Raw genomic sequence first — 15,582 nt, 5'->3', positions numbered from 1 at the left:
AGGTTGTTGCAGGGAGGACAGCCTCCGTCCTGGGACCCACAGAATGAAGAGGGAGAGCTGCAAATCTGAGTGCTGCCTGTCTCCCTCCTCCTCTCCCTACCTCTCAGGCCCTTCTCCTCTGCCTTGCTCCAACTCCCACTGAAGCTCTCTGCTCCAGGACTCAAGGAAGTTGCTCTTTTCTTCCAGTTTTAATCCAGATATGAGGAGTACAAACACAAAGTTTCTGAGCATCAGCAAACCCCTGGATATGGTAGCACAACAAAAGACAAAAAAAAAAAAAAAAAAAAAGGCAGGGTGAGTAGAGAGAGACTTTCCGGTGTTAAGAAATTGGTTAATCTTGTGGAGTGTTGGTGGAATTGTAAATTAGTACACCCATGAGGGAAAACAAAAGGGAAGTTCCTCAAAAAATTTAAAATAGAGCTGTCACATGAGCTAGCAATTCCACTTCTGGGTATATATCAAAAGGAAATGAAATTCATGCTGAAGATGTCTGCACCCCCATGTTCATCACAGCATTATTCCCCGTAGTCAGGACATGGAAACAACCTAAATGTCCATCAATACATGAGTGGGTAAAGAAAATGTGATATATTCAGACATTTTAAGAAAGGGAAATCCTGCCATTTGCAATAGTGTGGATGGACCTTGAGGGGATTATGCTGAGTGAAATAAGTCAGATAGAAAAAATTAGGACTGTACAATCTCGTTTATATGTGCAATTTAAAAAATCATGCAGAAGGAGATCTGATTTGTGGTTACCAGAGGCAAGGACTGGGGTGTAGGAGAACTGGATGAAGGTGGGACAAAGTACAAACTTCCAGGTTCCCCGCTATTCAATAAATAAGTACCAGTGATGGGACGTCCCTCATGATGACCAGAGTTAACACAGCTCTATGATATGGTTGGAGTTGCTAAGAGAATAATTTGTGTAAGTTTTCATCACCAAGGAAAAACACATTCTGTTTTCTCTTTTGTATCTATATGTGATGATGTTCTTGACAGTCATCTCATGATATAGAAGTCATTGTGCTGTCCACCCTAAATTTAAATAGTGCATGTGTCAACGACACCTAGGTAACACTGGAAAAGAAAGGAACTGGTTAATGTCATTCATTAATATTAATAGGACAAAAAAGCACAAAAACAATCACATGGTCATCTCCATGAAAGCTAATGATACATTAATAAAATTCAACATCTTTATTGATTTGTTTTATTGACCTATTTTTGATTTTTAAATACTTTTTGGGGTGCCTGGGTAGCTCAGTTGTTAAGTGTCTGCTTTCAGCTCAGGTCATGATCCCAGGGTCCTGGGATTCAGCCCAGCATTGGGCTCTCTGCTCAGCAGAGAGCCTGCTTCGGCCTCTCCCACTCTCTCTCTTTTACTGTGTGTCTCTCTGTCCAATAAGTAAATAAAATCTTTAAAAAAAAAAAGAATAAATAAATAAATACTCCTTAAAGTAACAGTCATAGTACCAAGTACATGCCATGATGATAAGCATTATCTACCACCACTTAGCTATGGATGGGATTGATAGGTTGGCGTCCTAACTCACAGAAGGTGACCTTGTTTGGAAATTGGTTAGTTGCAGCAGTAGTTTGTTAACATGAGGTTGTGCTTGAATAGGGTAGACCCTTAGTCCTTAGATGAAGGACCCAGGCACATGGATAGCTATGGGAGAATGCAGACAGACAGCAGAGGAACACAATTGCAGGCCAAGGGGCACCAAGGGTTGCTGGCAAACACTGGAATCTAGAAGAAGCAAAGAAGGGCTCTGTCCTGGGTGTCCAAGTATGTGGTCTTGTCAACACCATTATTTCAGATGTCTGGCCTTCAGAATGAATAGACGATAAATTTCTGTTAAGTCATGTAGTTTGCAGCACTTTCTTATGGCGGTCCTAGAAAACAAATATGCCCCCAAATGTCAACCTCATGCAGAATGGAAAAACGTAAGGAGTATCCTAATTACATGTGGGAACAGGACACGTCTACCCAAGATTATTTTTAACCCTGGTCCAGAGGTGGTGACCTGCAGTCAGGTAAGAGAAAAATGGGCACTGTAAAAACTAAACAGAAATATCGAGTTGTCATTCTTTCCAGACCAGGTGATTGTTTCCTGAGGAACTCTAATTTTCTTTCTAGAGAATTAACCCAGAAATTTTTAAGAAGCAGGAAAGTTAGAATTTACAGCTGAACACAAACCTGCAGAAATCAGTACATTTCATGTATATAAGCAAATCAAAGTTAAAAAGGTAAAAGGTATATCTATAACTGCAAACAAAAGAATAAATACCAAATAGGTGAACTGTATTTAAGATGTGCATAAGGGGCGCCTGTGTGGCTCAGTCGGTTAAGCCTCAATTCTTGGTTTCAGCTCAGGTCGTGATCTCATGGATGGTGAGATCAAGCCCCCATCGATCTCTGCATTCAGCGGAGAGTCTGCTTGAGGTTCTCCCTCGCTCTCTGCCCCTCCCCACCTCCGCTTGCACATGTTCTCTTTCTATCTCTCTAAAATAAATAAATGAGGGCACCTGGGTGGCTCAGTCTGTTGAGGGACGGTCTTCAGCTAAGTTCATGATCCTTGAGTCCCAGGATCAAGCCCTACATTGGGCTCCCTGCTCAGTGGGAAGTCTGTTTCTCCCTCTGCCCCTCACCCTGCTCATGCTCACTCTCTATCAAATAAATAAATAAAATATTTTTTAAAATAAATTAATAAAAATAAATGAGATGAAATTCATTAAAATAAAAATTGATTAAAATAAATAAAAAACTTTAAAAAGAAAGAAATGTGCAAGCATTTTGTATCTTCATGTGTATGTTCATTTCAGCTTTATTTATGATGGTGAAAAAACTGGACACACCTTAAAATTCCAATAAAATGTGAATGGTTAAAACTTATGGCACATCTAAGTAATAAAATGCCTATAAAACTCAGATTGACCAAGTGTACAGGGGAATGCTTATTTTGTACCATAAAGGAAAGCATTTATATTAACTAGTATAAACTCAAATATTTGAAAAGCTGTACAAGACATTAGAGGAATGTTTACAAATACTATAATAAAAATGAACTTTTGGGAAGACATTTTTAATAATGATTTTTTTTCCTGTTCTGTTCTATTTTTCTATACTTTCCAACTTGTCTAAAATGAGCATGTTATTTTTTTTAATATAAAGTTAAGAAAAAACGAAGAAAGAAATGTGCCAATACTATATGAAGAGACACGGAATATAGAAGGGGATTAGAGAAAACGTGAGCCCCCCTTGGCTAGCAGGACTCAGGACCCTAAAACCACTGCTTTTGCCAAGTCAAACTCCAGGGTCAATAGTCAATAGGTTCTGTGCATGAGAGATGGGGACACACAGGATTTTATGAGCAAAGAGAAAATGCTGCAAAGAAAGAATGAAGAGGAAAGATTAATCCCTCTGGATATTAAAACATTTTAGAAAACTGAGCTGGCATGTCGGTGGGATGAGAACATCTCTGTCCCCTGCAGACACTCAATTTGTGCACATGGTGGCTGGGACCCCACATTGCATTTGTTTGTGTCTGGCTTTCCTGCTGGATGTTGATGTCCTTAGTTCCAGTGCATCAGTCTCTGCCTCTCCAGTGCCCAGAGGTGCTTCACCAGCCAGGAGTGCTCAGACTCCTGCTCTGCACACATGTCCTCCTGCCCTGTGCAGGGCCCTATGGGCGAGGGGAGGGTGGGCACACCTCGAGGCCAGAGGGCAGTATCCGATATTACTTTGTCTCTGCAGGAAGGGATCCCTCATTCTCCAAGTGGTGCTCCCAATCAGCTCCCAGTCAGCTCCCAGTCAGCCTTGCAAAGGCCAAGCCAATCAGCATCCCTCCCCAGCCAAGTTGCTGCCCAACATCTGCAGGAGGACAGGCAGCACACCCCACCTCCACATCCCAAACATCCCCGCCATCCACAAATCTGCTGTGATGCCTCCGAGACTCCACACGCCCATGTGTGTCAGTGAAAATGCTCATGTCCCTGGAAGTTCAAGGGATCACCAACCATGAACAGCTTACTCTGAGATGCCTTAGCAGCTCCAAGAATCAATAGGGCCCACTGCACTGGGATAGGACAGCACTGTCCATACCCATGTGTTTGTGCTCTGATCAACCGAAACTCACTCACACACCATATGGGGCTTCATTCAGCCACAGCACAGGTTCTCTCAGCTCTCTGGTATTTCCTGCCTTCAACAGTGGAACGGAAAATAGTCTAGAGAGGCTCTGTGATGTCTCCCAGCTGTTTGAACATACAACGCTTTCATACCATCTCCTCTGTTTCAGACCCACTGGTTGTCCTCCCAAATTCCTATGTTGAAGTCCTAATCCCCAGGACCTCCACATGTGACCATATTTGGACACAGGATCTTTGTTTTTTTGTTGTGGTTGTTTTGGGGGGAATTATCGTATTTTTTTATTATGCTCAACTAGCCACCATACAGTGCATCAGGGGCTCCTGGGTGGCCCAGTGGGTTAAGCCTCTGTCTTTGGCTCAGGTCATGATCTCAGGGTGCTGGGATCAAGCCCCACTTCAGCCTCTCTGCTCAGCGGGGAGCCTGCTTCCCCCTCTCTCTCTACCTGCCTCTCTGCCTTCTTATGATCTCTCTGTCAAATACATAAAATCTGTTTTAAAAAAGTACAGTGCATCATTAGTTTTTTATGTAGTGTTCAATGATTCATTATTTGCATGTAACACACAGTGCTCATCACAACTCCTGCCCTCCTTAAAACCCATCACTGGGTTACCCTCCCTACCCCCTTCTCCTCTGTAACCCTCAGTTTAGTTCTTGGAGTCCAGAGTCTCTCATCATTTGTCTCCCTCTCTGATTTCTTCCCATTCAGTTTTCCGTCCATTCCCCTGTGGTCCTCCATACTATTCCTTATGTTCCACATATGACTGAAACCATATGATAACTGTCTTTCTCTGCTTGACTTACTATACTCAGCATAAGCTCCTCCAGTTCCATCCATGTGGATGCAAATGGTGGGTATTTATCCTTTCTGATGGCTAAGTAATATTCCATTATATATATGAACCACATCTTCTTTAGCCATTCATCTGTTGAAGGGCATTTTGGCTCCTTCCACAGTTTGGCTATTGTGGTCATTGCTGCTATGAACATTGGAGTACAGGTGCTCCTTCTTCTCACTACATCTGTATCTTTGGGGTGAACACCCAGTAATACAATTGCTGGTTCCTAGGGTAGCAGTATTTTTAACTTTTTGAAGAACATTATACCATTTCCAGAGAGGTTGTACCAGCTTTCATTTCCACCAACAGTGTCAGAGAGGTCGCTTGGACATAGGGTCTTTGGAGAGGTAATTACAATTAAATTGAGGTCATTTGAGTTGGCCCTGATCCAATACAATTGATGTCCTCGTATGAAGAGACTAGGACACCCACACACATAGAGGGACAGCTATGTGAGCCCAAAATGGTCATCAACAAGCCAAGGAGTGAAGCCTCAGGAGAAGCTAGGCCTGCCCACACTGTGATCTCAGACTTCAGCCTCCACAATGGTGAAAACACAAATTTCTATGTTTATGTTACGGCGATGCAGCAAATTCATACACACCGCCACCCTGGTATCTTCTTCCTGCACCACCCCATGTTCACAATGAGGGGTGCAAGGCGCTAGGAGCAGACAATACTGGGATTTTACGATGTAGCTCTTGAGGAAGAACCTGTCTTCCCCCTCACTAAATGCTGGTGATGCTCCTCAGCCCCCAGGACAACTGGAAACACTCACTGCACTGCCCAGCACACGCTCTGGGCACCCATGTGGACGCGTGGGAAGCAGATGCAGGACAAGGCCTGGCTTGAGGATTTCACCTGTGAGCTTGCAGAGTAGCTGCACTGATGTTCCCATATGTCATCCTTGTGGCCCTCATCCCACACCCAAATACTCCTACCGGAGAGTAAGGGTGGGGCACCTCCCAGAGAAGAGTCTGACCCACACTGTGGCTAAGCAGTTCCGTATGCTGCGCTCCATTCCCAGCAGAAGGCCCCACACTGCACAACCCAGGAGATGCTGACACGGTCTCATGACAGCCTTCCTTTGCAGACAGACAGACATGGATGATGGCCTCCCCGGCAGCGTTCCCAGGCTCACCGTGGGGACGGCCTCACGGGCAGCATGTCACAGGCTCAGGGGCACACTGTGGTGTTTATGGCAGCCCCAAGATCACCAATTTGAACATGCCTATGTCTCCGACAGCCTGGTGGAATCATGGTCCACCCCCGCCCCACTGACCCCGTCACCCACCCCCACCCCCATCCCCGTTCCGGAGCCTTGGAGCTTTCACCTCCACCAAAAACACACTCACACTGGCTACCTCACATGGTTAACCCTTGGCTGCCCACTCTTCTGGAATGACCCAGAGGAAGCGAGGCGTGGAAAAGGCTGCCAACTCAGCAGGTCAGACGGTCTTGTCTCCCCATTTCTCAGCTTTCCTTTATTCCCAGCTATTAGGGCATGTCTGCATTCCATGTCACACACGACTGCTACTGTCTCTGTGTCTTCCAGGAGACAACAAAGGCCTACAGGGTCAGCATCCATTGACTGACATGTTTGTTTAAAAGGACTCAAGTTTGGGACTTCTGGCTGGCTCCCTCGCAAAGACAGGCAACTCTGGATCTCAGGATGGTGCATCTGAGCCCCCTGTTATGTGGAGAGATTACTAAAAGATAAAGAAAGAGGTAAACTTTCAAAAAAATAAAAAATGACGGGTGTCTGGGTGACTCAGTCTGTTAAGCATCCGCCTTTGGCTCAGGTCATGATCCCAGAGTCCTGGAATGGAGCTCAACTCAGAGTTGGGCCCCTGGCTTAGCAGGGGGTCTGCTTCTTCTTCTGGCTGCTGCCCGCCCCCACTGCCCGCTTGTACTCATTCACTTTCACTCTCTCTTTCGAATAAAGAAATAACATCTTTAATATAAATAAATAAAATAAAAACAGGGAGAAACATAAAAACTAAAAAGAGGGCTTGGCATAAATCAAGACAGAGGATTTAAACAAGATAAAAAGACTCAGTTTCTTCTTTCTCAGTAATTTCAAGACCATCATGGAAGACTGTGTGTCCTTGCTAACAACACCCAATTTAACCCCTCACTTTCATTCACCAATTCCCCAGTTCTCTGGACCTCAGGTTGGAGGCCTATAATTCAATTCTGACAGTACCTGGAGTCTGCGTCAAATCTCATGGACTCAGGGCTCCATCCCACAAGACAGCCCCCATCGCAGATGCCAATCTCATCAGATTGTCACTGGGATGTCTCGTGACATCTCCTACATTCAAGGGTTTCCGCGTCCACTCCCCACCTCGAGTTGAAAGCCTTTCTAGAATGGCTCACAAAACTCAGAAAAGCACTTTACTAGTTTGTTATAAAGAATACAACTCAGTAAAGGCCCAATGGAAGCTGCACACAGACTAATTTAGGGCAGGGGCAGAGCTTCCATACCCTCTGTGGACACCACATCCTCCTGCCAGGGCTCCGCCTTGGCCCTTCTGAAAGTTCTCCAAACCCCCTCACTTGATGGTATTACACATGCGTGAATGAGTCAATCATTGGGCATGGGTGATGGAACTCAATCTCCAGTCCTCTCCCCTCCCAGGGGGTCTGAGGATGGGGCTAAAGCTTCCAATGCCCAAATCACATGATGGGTTGGTCTACCAACCAGCCCCCACCCCAAGACAATGCAGGGGCCCCTCCTAGACTCACCTCATTAGCTTAAACTCAGGCGTGTTTAAAAGGGGCTTGTTGAGAATAACAAGAGATGCTCCTCTAACCCACCTCACTCCATAAATTCCAAGGGCTCTAGAAATTCTGTGTCAGGAGACAGGACAAAGACCTAATGTACATTTAACACCACACACTCACAGCCATCCTGTCCGGCATGCATCACGAAGGCTCAACACTTCCATTCTATCAACAGGGATGCTGAAGCCCGGGAAATGATCACAGTATGCATCACAACACCTGCTTTGTGTAGGCAGTGGTCCTGTGCATATGGCAGACAGCATTCTAAACTGGGGTGTGATACCCACACAGTCATGCATACACTGTGTGTGAGGTACCATGCTGTAATCTAGACCACTGTGCATCTGTTTATGTATTGCACTGTAGAGCACATCGATCTGATATTTCATTCCTGTAGGAACCTTATTTGGTACCATCAGTGGACAAGTGAGCAAACTGTGCTGCAAAGAAGGTTGACGGTGCACAGAAGCTCACACTGTGTGGCTGGCAGACTAGCTGCTAATGTGCACTTGTTGCAAACACTCCTTGAAACCAGGGGAATTTGTCTCAGAGCTGTCAGTTGTCACACCTCCAGGGATCTTCAGTGCTAACAGCATTCTCTCCCTACTTCAATTGGAAATCTTTACCCCCAATCGGCTTCACATTTCCTAGATTCTAAACGTTGTACTTGACAAAAGGTGCCATAAAGTTTTTGTGTTTTTTTTTTTTTTAAGATTTTATTTTTTTATTTGTCAGAAGGAGAGAAATTACAAGCAGGGGGAGCTGAAGGCAGAGGGGAGAAGCACGATCCCCGCTGAGCAAGAAACTGGATGCAGAACTCAATCCCAGGACCCTGACTGGGATCATGACCTGAGCCGAAGGCAGCAGCTTAACCGACGGAGCCTCCCAGATGTCCCAAAAGATGTCATATTGTTAAAACATCAAGTGATGCAGAATATTATTTGTGAAAATGTTCTCATTTTATACAATAAATTATTAACATCCAAGGTGTGTAAAAACCTACTAAAAATAAGCCAGAAAATAAGCCCTATTGGCTGTCTGTTGCCATGTGTATAACAAGGGGCTATGAAGAGCAAGCATGGGTTAAATGAGTCTGTGCCTCCCAGATGTGGGTGTGATGGGGTTCTGACTCTGGGTGTGGGTCCACTTCCAGGATCCACTTCCAGGGCCGCTCTGCGACACTGGCAGTTCTGGCCACAATCCCCCCCCCCCCACCACCACTATGTCTGCTCCCATATAGCTGGCCTCCCCAGAGCAAGGATGGAAGAGACCGAGGAAGACTGCACAAGTGGGCAGGAGAGTGCAATCTTCTGTCACTTCTACTTGGAAGAGATACATCATCCCTTCTGCCTGGTGCTGCTAAGGGTCACACAGATAAACCCTCCTGCAATGGGGAGGGACAACCAGGGTGCCCCAACAGCAGAACATGGAACAGGAGCCGCCTTCAATGCTGGCTGTCAGCAACATTAAGATGGTTAATCCATAGAGAGACAAGGAAATGCAAATAACAAGAAAAACCTACTCCTCACCTGTCAGATTTGCTAAAACTTTAAAAGTTTGATATTGTCTGTCACTGACCACAATGTTGGCAAATGGTGCGCTTTACAACTTGTCTGGGAAGCTTAAATTGATTTGATTTGATTTGACTTGATTGTATTTTATTTTATTTTATTTTATTTTATGAGAGAAAGCACAAGCGGCAGGAGCTGCAGAGACAGAGACAGAGAGAGAGAGAGAGAGAGAAGCAGGATCCCCACTGAGCAGGGAGCCCCACAGGGGGACTACATCCCAGGACTCTGGGTGGGGGACTCCATCCCAGGACCCTGAGATCATGAACTGAGCAGAAGGCAGATGCTTAATCAACTGAGCCACCCAGGCGCCCTGGTAAGCATACATCAGCCTGGCCCTTGGCAGGAAGAGGGGGAAAGGTAGAGGGGTGGGTAGCGGTGGGGGGAGGGGAAAAGGAAGGAAAGGATGGCACAGAGACGACCCACCCTGGCGCTGCAGGGAAGCTCGCTGCTCCCAGAGTCGGTGTGCTGCCGCGCTGAGCTGGGTGGGCTTGAAAGACCCCTCCCCCTATCCATGATAAAGAAAAAGGGGGGAATGAAAGACCCCTCCCCTAGAAGATAGATAGGATAACTAACCGCTTGTTTGCTTTTCTGTAAACCGCTGGCTTTTAGGTATAGACCAGGTTATTAATTAGGTTATTAATTGCTTATTAATCGCTCTTTTGCCCTTCTGTAACCGCTTGGCTTATAGAAATAATAGAGACGCCATGATGGCATTCCTACCTTCCCCCTTCTTGTTCCCCTTTCCCGCCTCTCTCCTCCCACGCGCGGGCCCTCAGAACCAATCAGCTTGTCACCCCTTCCCGCCTCTCTCTTCGCGTGCAAGCGCGCGGGTCCTTAGAGCCAATCAGCAAACTCCACGTATGCCTTTTTCAAAAGTTCTAACTGTCAACCAATCAGTTGCGCCCCACCCAAAACTTGTTTGTACCTGTCTATAAAAATCCTGCACCACCCCAGCCAGGTGTGCTCAGCTAGCAGGAGCTGCTGACCACCCGCAGGCGTCTGCGTAACAATAAAGAACCTCTTGCTGATTGCATCCAGTGGCAGTGTTGGGTTCTTGGGTAAGGGGATCCGCGGGTCTTTCAGGCTCAGTGCGCGTGGGCGGTGGAGCGCTGCTGCATCCGGGGCACCAGAACCGTGGGGCATCTCTAGCCAGTAGCCCTGGCCATTCAGATGTGAGGAACCCTCTTAGCATTGAGAAGGGAGCCAGCCCCCGGGGTTCCCAGTGCAGCACTTCCCAAACCACCTTTCCAGCCGGCAGATTGGAGAAAGCGCAGTTTTGAACCCGAAGGCCAAACGACCCTCCGGCACCTTCTCCGCTCTCTGGTAGCTATGGCAAAAGAAAACTGTTGGGCAAGTTTACCTCCGCTACACTCGGGTGTGCACGGATGGATTTATGCAGGTGTCCTGCGGGAAACGCTTGACCTTGCAATTTGTATAAGAAATAAAATAAAGGGGCGCTTGGGTGGTTCAGTGGGTTAAGCCTCCGCCCACGGCTCAGGTCATGACCTCAGGGTACGGGGATCGAGTCCCGCATTGGGCTCTCTGCTCTGCAGGGAACCTGCTTCCTCTCTCTCTCTCTGCCTGCCTCTCTGCCTACTTGTGATCTCTGTCAAATAAATAAATAAAATATCTTTAATAAAAGAAATAAAATAAAAACCGGTCACCATTTCACCGCATGTGTGCACCCCAGCGGACCAGCTGTGCCCTCGCGTTCTGCTCAGCACCCGCGCGTCTGGAGCCCCTCTGCAGCCTGAACCCCATGCAGCACGGAGAGTCGCGCCCTTGTCACCCCGAACTTCGAGGACCTCTGGTGGTCTCGGAGGACCTCTGGTGGTCACTCCCGGAGGGGAGCGCCCTGATGCCCTGAATGCCTCAGAGTAAACTTTGGCCGAAACTGCAAGGAAGTCGCTCGGCAGCGACAGGCCAGGGAGGCACGGAAAGGGGGCTCCAGGGGATCTCCTGGGTGAGGCAGGGCGCACAGGACACTAACTTTTTTTTTTAATTTTTTTTTAAGATAATTTTTCCATCTTCAGCAAGCCACTTTATTTTTAGAAGAGTGCGGGATTGCTGATATGCAGTCAGCAGGCATTGTGCAGGCAGCTCATAAACTACACGCCCCACTCCACTGCCAAGGGTACGGGCGCCCACATTGGCCTTGGCGTTCCTGCAGAGCCCATGGCTGTGCAGGCTCCCACCGGGCCTCAAGTCCAGGGAGGGAGTGTGGGCAGAGATGGAGGCTTTGGGCTTTACAGCCCCTCCCTGCCTGTCTTTTGTTACCCATTAAAGTACAGCGCTGGGGGGAGGGGTGAAATGGATGAAGGTGGCCAGAAGGTGCAAACTTCCAGGTACCAAGTAAATCCTGGGAGTACAGGCCTACTGCGTTTTGAGAACTGGAGATTGACATGCTCTCCCCGTGTTTCCTACTGGGAAGGCTCGAGGGGCGGCCAGGAATCAGCATTTTCCTGGCACACGATTGGGGTACAATATAGGTAACCCCACAGACTGCTCTTTAGGAACTCGGGGTTTAATATGGCTACTGTCTTTCACGCGTTCTTAAATTGAAAGCCAAAGAAACTCATTTCACACTGTATTTATGTAAGTGCAACCGCGTGTATGTGTCCAATGAGAACAAATGTCCCGGACTACCCTGACACTGAGGAGAAAAAGCAGCCCCTCCAACATCAGAACTAAGCCACTAGTTCCAAGAGTTGAAAAACCACAACAAAATTCCTTACATTTTCTTTGTTCTGAAGAAACCCCAGACTCCTCTCACTCCTCTTTGAAATGTATATTTGAATCGCTTTTTGGCGTTTGGCGACGTTTCTGGAAGAGGGAGGAGAGAGAAACAGCACTCTCGCTAGTTAGCAGAACCCGGGGAGCAGCTGTAGTTGAAGCCCGAGGGTGAGAGTTCGCAACTGCAGGCGATTCCCCCTGCAGCGAGGGCTCTCCAGCCTGGGACTGAGTTTGCATTTGCGAAGGTGCGGATTCTCTTAAGGCGCAGGAAGCCGGCGCCGCTCCGTGCCTAGTCGCGCCCCTTAGGACCTTAAATGGTCGCTAACAATGCATTGGAACAATCTCGCGCCAGGGACCCCCTAGCTTCCCTTCCAAAGGAGATGCCCTAGGAACAAGATTTTCTTGCACAATTTTATTTAAACCACCTTCGGCCCTAGCAATGGGAGAACTGACCTTTGGTTTACTTTGTATTTCAAACATCTGCATGACAATTTGGAAATAAGCACGCGCCCCGGGAGGCTCTGGGGCTCGTCTCTGGGGGAGGGGTGGAGCTATTTGAGACTTCCATTCCTGCCCTCAGACGGTGCTGGAGGCTGAGCCAGCCCCTACCTTCCAGTCCCGACACCGAAATTGGTCGGTGATTGATGGTGGGTCCAGCCAGATGCCGAGTCACCAAAGAGAGCCTGGCAGAGATGCAAACATTACAGAGATGCTCCCACTCGCTGACCCTTGGCTTCCCAGGGAAGGCCCGCCCGGAGGAGGAGGTCTGCTTCTAGACACTCCCCTGGGCTCGACCACCGCGGGTTCCACCCCGGAGGCCCTTCGCCCTAGTGATGAAGTCCCAGAACCTAATTCAGGTTCGGTGGGGTGAGGAGGTTCGGAGCCGACGACTAAAGAAAGAATTCTTAAGACGTCATTGGTGCAAAATGGTGGTTTATTAAAGCACGGGGACAGGACCCGTGGGCAGGAAGAGCTGCTGCGCTGGGTTGTGAAGGTGGGCATGTTATATACCCCACGGTTGGGGGGAGGTGGTGAAGGAATGGGAGATTTCAACAGAGTTCTCACATGCTAGGGAGGGCCTACAAGGTGCGGGGGGGGGGGGAGTCTTTGCCCTTATGGCTTGATCAATGTCGTCTTTAGGTCAGGCACTAACATCAAGATAATGGGGGATTCTTGGTGGGGCATTATGATCTGGCTATCATTTACATTCCCTTCTACCCCAGTCTCCTCCAGTTTATGGTGGGAGGGGGACATTAGGACTTCAGGAACCAAGAGTTATTTGCCTCTGGAAATTTGTGCTATTGATAAGGTAACCTCCCTGTTTAGGTCTCTAGGACATCTTGTAGGGCAAGGGAGATTCCTGTTCTGCAGGACTGTGATCCCTGCAAGTTAACTATTTATCTTTTTATGGCAGTCAGGGGTGCCTGAGGAATGCTACACATATGGAGGGGAGCGGGTGAAGAGGGGGTGCAAGGCGCCAGCTTTTGCTTTGTCCTCAGCCAGCCTCCTGCTCCCTCATCACTAGGATGCACCGCATGCAGGGCGGGCCCCCAGAAACTCCTGGAGCCGGGGCAGGGACCCCGACTGTAACAGGGCCCCGCATGGCAAAGGAACTGCCGAAGCCAGGCGTCCCGTGGAGAGGACGGGGGAGAGGAATGTCATGACGGGTTTGGCTCAACACACGGGTAAGGGTCTGGAATCCTAGAGAGACTATCTGGAAACGATCCCGGAACAGAGAGGGGAATCTAAAGTCAAAGGCACTGTGTGTCCCCAGAAATCCCTCGAAGTTTTCCAGGCCTTAGTTTCAACAGTTCAGAAATTTGATACTCGGCTAGTTGGTGAGGATTTATCATGGCATTAACTCTGTTAGTAGAAGCAGCAAATTAAAAATTTAAAAAAAAAACTGTTTAAAGAAATTGTATCATAGCTGTGGGCGTAAATAATTGATCTTGAAACATGGAGGTGTGTGTGAGAGAGAGGCTAAGGATATAAGTAAATTCTCAACTTCCACACAAGAATATGTAAAGAAAGACAATGAGAATGCAAAGGAACATTTAAGCTATCTATTCCCGGAGTTGGAAACCTGGATCATGGCAGGCATGGCTCACACGGAGTCCATTATAGCTAGCTAGCCAGCTGGTTCATCTGTCCCTCCTGCCCAAGCTGTGACCAGATCCAGAACCTGGGTGAGGGTTAAGGGCCAGAACTACCACATTTCCCACAATGCAGTCCTCACAAAAGGCTAAAGAGGTTTTGGTTCCCAGGCATCCCACAGTTCTGGGAGAGAATTTTTACCTGACACTGTCTTTCCACAACCTGTTGGTGGCTGAGACATATAAAGGGCCCCTTCAGGTACTGCTGGATTCAGTCCCAGTTAAGAAGCAGCTGTCTTTCCAGCCTTCAATTCCTGTGCTGACAATTGTCTATTTTCTTGTCAGTGAGCCAGCAACCCACACTTCTCTTTCCTGGCCTTTTCCAAAATGCTACCTGTCAAGATCCTCCCAGCCTTCTGTGAACCCATCATCAAGACCCCCATTATATTAAAAAGTGCGTTACAGTCTGTGCCAGTGTTAAAGGGAAAAAAAAAAAAATCCATGACACTTGTTAAAACACTATAAAGGACTAGAGAGATAGTTGTAGGGGTCTGACAATGGAATCTCGCATTGGGGCAGAGAGATTGGGCTCCAGTCTGAAAACAACAAGGAAAAGTGGAAATTTATGGCCATAGAGCAGGGCGTGAGTCAGTGGATAGAAAGCTACTAAAAGGAAATTTTAGGAGTCAAAGGGGATCCTGGCCACAGCTACATGACCCAAGGGGATTCCCACAGCAGGGTGATCTGACATCACCCAAGGGACACCTCATCAGGCATCTCTGGGGTGATCAGGCATCTCCAGGGGCAGTTGCTAAAATTGGACGATGCAGACATGAACGGATAAGGCCAGAAGCCAGGTCTACTTGAAATAATGCCCAGGAAGCCTGAGAGGAGTTGCACTGAGGAGAGAATGTTTGCCTACAACAGCCCAACCTTTTCTAGCAAAATAGAATGAAAATTATCAGAGTGCAACATGAGGCATGTGCTTTGTTTAGTCTTCCTGCAAAACAAACAAACAAACAAACAAACAAAAACCAAGAGAAATGCTGACCCGCAGAATGAAATGCATGTTCTTTAACCTGGTGACTTTGTCTACGGGTCACAGAGTTCCATCCAAACAGCAAGAGTTTTCAGGAGACCTCACCTTTCTGTTAGCTTCCTAGGTACCCCTACCTCCTACTTTTAAGCTGTTGAGCTCCCCTGATAACCCTAAACCAAACATAACTGATGCCACCTTGGAGCCCTTATTGCAGGCCGACCATGGAGGGAAGTCTGAAGCTGGGAGGGGTGCACTTCAAAGTACACTGGGCCCCTGGTCACCTGCAAGTTCCTTCTTGGCTGTGGACACCTCTGTGGGGGTTGGGGTGGGGAGGCTTCTGCAGACTATCCTGGTTGGGCAAGAGGAG

The sequence above is a fragment of the Mustela putorius genome, unplaced genomic scaffold, assembly GCF_011764305.1.
Source record: "Mustela putorius furo isolate JIRA1106 unplaced genomic scaffold, ASM1176430v1.1 tig00003914_pilon_pilon_pilon, whole genome shotgun sequence".
NCBI classification, from domain to species: domain Eukaryota; kingdom Metazoa; phylum Chordata; class Mammalia; order Carnivora; family Mustelidae; genus Mustela; species Mustela putorius.
The sequence above is the reverse complement of the archived record's forward strand: the minus strand, read 5'-3'. Positions refer to the sequence as shown.